At 38.8% G+C, this 3,807-nt stretch overlaps 1 long non-coding RNA gene across 1 annotated transcript; it reads right to left on the minus strand.

The window, feature by feature from the left end:
* Positions 1-379: 379 nt before the first annotated feature.
* LOC122319997 lies at positions 380-937 on the minus strand. The gene is made up of 3 exons (XR_006245436.1): positions 822-937; positions 635-762; positions 380-556 (listed from the first exon to the last, which is right to left on the minus strand). It is a non-coding gene; the product is annotated as an uncharacterized LOC122319997 (long non-coding RNA).
* Between the last annotated feature and the right edge of the window lie 2,870 nt (positions 938-3,807).

The following is a 3,807-nucleotide window of genomic DNA, read 5'->3' on the forward strand; positions in this document are numbered from 1 at the left end:
TCTATATATATATATATTTTAAATATTTTTTTTTTTTTTTTAACAGAAGGGAAAAAAAGATAGATTTTAAATAACTCTAATTTATTGTTTTTTTAGCGTAATCATTTTTTTTTCTTTTAATTTGTATGTGACTGTTTATCTTATTTTTTTTCAGTGTGTCGGGAACCACAAAAAAATAAAAAAACTTAATTTTCGTTTCTTTCTTGACTTCAGAACAGCTTTCTAGATATATACATGGATATATTAAAATTTTTCGTTTTGCACATTATTCTTTTCTTTTATTTTTCACTTTATATATTATTTGTTTCACTGTAATTGTTTTTTTTTTTTTTTTTTTTTTTTTTTCAGGCTGCACGTGTTAGGTTAATTTTTGGTGGGGAATTTTAGTCATAATTTTAAGCACTATTTTTAAGCCTGGTTTTTCTTGGCTAATTTAATTTCCACTTTCCACTTTTACTAAATTTTCCGCTGGCTGCTGACTTTTCCCAGGACGGCCTTAACCTCTCCATACAAAAAATTTGTCCATCTGCCACAAAAAAAATTCCGCTGCCAAGCCCTGGATTGGTTTTTTTTAAATCGAAGAGAAAATTAGGACTAGGAACACTTGAGGCGACGAATATATTTTTATATTTACCCTGGATGGACCTGGCACGTGGCAGTAGTTTTTCCTTTTTTTCTTTTTGCTCACTAGCAAAACCAAAAATAAACCAGCAAATAATCTCCTCCTCTGCAGTTTCCTCAGCTTTGAGCTTTAAGCTTTATCTAAATTATGTTTTTGGTTAGCGATCGAAGGGTTCTCAAGACAAAAAAAAAAAACTTACAAGTTGCTGCTGTTGGTAGTCACCTTTGGTTTTCTTCTTAAACTGAGACGTCTGGTCTCGTTGGCTGCCAATTGGAAAAGACTTGGCTTGTAGCCGTAAGAGTGTAGGTGGGCCGAAGCCGGAAATAAGCCTCTCTCTCGAAGGAAAAATGACAGTGACACTGACACTGACAGACGATTTGTCAAAAGGGACAGCTGATCTTTAGGTTGCCAGTCGGTCGTAGTAAAGTTTCGAACCTAGATGGCGCCACCCGATCTTAACAGAATATTTATGCAAAATCTCAAACTGCGAATAATAAAACCCAAAAAAAACAACTGCATACTTTGCGGATGGGAGCTCTTTATGATTTCCAGCTGCATTTGTTTTCTCAGAACAAGAGAACGAATACCAAAGCCTCTTTTATCGCATGCGACCTTTTCGTCGCCAGAGCTGCGATAAAAGTAACTTAACCCATGCGATTTCGAATGGTGCCTTTAAGGCGACCATTACATCCACCCGAGAATCTGCAACTCTTAGGCAGAAGATTTGAGGGAATTATTGGCGTATATCTTTCGCGTGGAAAGTTCCAATTTTTTTGCCTGCCAAATCCTCTAGCAAATAGAAACAATTTCCAAGTTTTTTCTTTACACGACATTTTAAGAATTGAGGGGCAAGTTTAGCATTGTAGTTTTGAGAAAACTTGCTAAGTGAAAAATTTCGACGGAAAACCTCTTGACCTTCTTTGTACGATACTGGTTTTGAACGCAAGTTGTACTGTTTGACATTTGATTCGTAAGCCTTACGAATATTGTTTTGAATGTCTTTCCGCAACAAGGCTAAATTATCTGTTCGGTCTAACGACATCCTAGGCTCTTCTAGCAAAGTTAATTTTCTCAAAAGCTTATAATCGGATCCATGAGTTATCATATCCAATCCAAAAAGAACTTTATATGGGGAACATCCCAACGACTGATGCAATGAAGAGCGTAAGGAACATGAGATACTGGTCAAATGACGATCCCACTCTTTTTGATCATCTTCTATATACGCTCTAACGGCAGCAAGCAAAGAACGATTGACTCGCTCAGCTGCGTTACTTTGCGGGGAGTATAGGGCGGTATAAACATGTGAAATTCCAAGTTCAGTCAGAAAAGCATTAAAGTCATTGGATTTGAACTGTGTGCCATTATCACTAACTATGGTCTCAGGCACTCCCAAGCTATGAAAGATTTGTGTCAGCAAAAATTCTTGTATTTTGGCAGAAGTAAACTTTTTCAACGGGTGTAGCCAATGATATTTGCTGAAGTGGTCTAAAACAATTAGCAAACCTATATTGCCATTTTTGCTACGGGGGTATGGGCCAAGCAAATCGATGTAAAGGCGTTGAAACGGTCTACAAGTGGGGCTCTGACTTCCCATTGGAGGGCGAAGAATACAATTTGGGGCTTTTGTCTGCTTACACGTATCACAATTTCTAACGTAATTTCGGACTTCAGTGGCTAAACCTGGCCAATAAAGGTGACGACGAATCTTTTCCAAAGTCTTCTGCATGCCTCCATGTGCTGAAATCACACTGTCATGAGCTTGTTTAATGACGTCCACTCTTAAACGTTCGGGAACCCAAAGTTTCCAAGACAACTTTTCCTGCTCAACCTCACCTGAAGCATGTTCAGTACGAAGATAAAGAAACTTACCTTCAGTCTTTACATCAGGGAAGCGACTAGCATTCTGACTATAATGGTCTTTTAACTTCACATAATCTAAGTCAAGAAAGGCATCTGACTCAAGGTCAATAACAGGAGCTACACTCAATTCACAAATTTCTGTATTATCATCCATAGGTATTCTTGATAGCGCGTCTGGAACAACGTTATCCTTTCCCTTTCTGTGAGAAAATACAAATTTATACTGTTGCAGTCTAAAAATACATCGGGCGAGTCTACCAGAAACATTCTGCTGGCGCATGAGCCAGAGCAAGCTTGAGTGATCAGTCACTACTTCGAACTCTTGCAATTCTAAGTAGCAACGAAACTTTTCGATGGCTAAAATCACTGCCAAACATTCACGTTGCGTAACTGAGTAATTTCGTTGAGATCGACTCAGTTTCTTTGACATAAATGCAATTGGGGCTTCGACATTACCTTCAGTCATCTGTATTAATACAGCACCTACTCCAAAATCGCTTGCGTCACAGTGCAAGTAAAACTTTTTATCAAAATCAGGGTTGTGTAAAACTGGGGCTGAAGTTAGGGTAACTTTAAGCTGATCCATCGCTGTTTGAGCTTCTGTTGTCCATTCAAACTTTCTCTTTTTCGACAGAACTTCTGTAATTGGGCAAGTGAGGTCAGAAAAGTTATGAATGAATCGGCGATACCATCCGCAAACACCTAAAAAGCCACGAACCTGTTTTAAGTTCTTAGGAGGGGGCCAATTTACGATACACGAAATCTTCTCTGGATCCGTACAAATTCCTCCACTACCAATGACATACCCGAGATAATTCACACTGGTTACACAAAAGCTACTTTTAGCAATATTAAGAGTAAGATTAGCTTTCTTAAACTCTTGAGCTAAACGAACTAGTACAGCAATATGCGACGAAAAATCTTCCGAAATGATGCATAAGTCATCAAGGTATCCAAAAACGCAGTAACGAAGATCTGGCGGTATAACACTGTCCATCAGGCGACACATGGTTGAAGGAGCATTACACAATCCAAAAGGCATAACCTTGAATTGATATAGCGGCCTTCCCGGTACGGTGAATGCTGTCAGAAGCTTCGACTCTTCCGAAAGTTCGATTTGCCAATACGCATCTTTTAGATCTAACTTCGAAATGATGTTGGCCTTGGGTAAACGAGCAAAAATACCGTCGATGCTGGGCAAAGGGTAAGCATCTTTCTTGGTAGCATCATTGAGTCGACGAGCGTCTAAACAAAGGCGAACTTTGTTTGGTTTGACAACCAAACGCATCGGCGAGCTCCAAGGACTTGTTGAGGGCTCAATC

The sequence above is a fragment of the Drosophila ficusphila genome, unplaced genomic scaffold, assembly GCF_018152265.1.
Source record: "Drosophila ficusphila isolate 14025-0441.05 unplaced genomic scaffold, ASM1815226v1 contig_378, whole genome shotgun sequence".
Lineage (NCBI taxonomy): Eukaryota > Metazoa > Arthropoda > Insecta > Diptera > Drosophilidae > Drosophila > Drosophila ficusphila.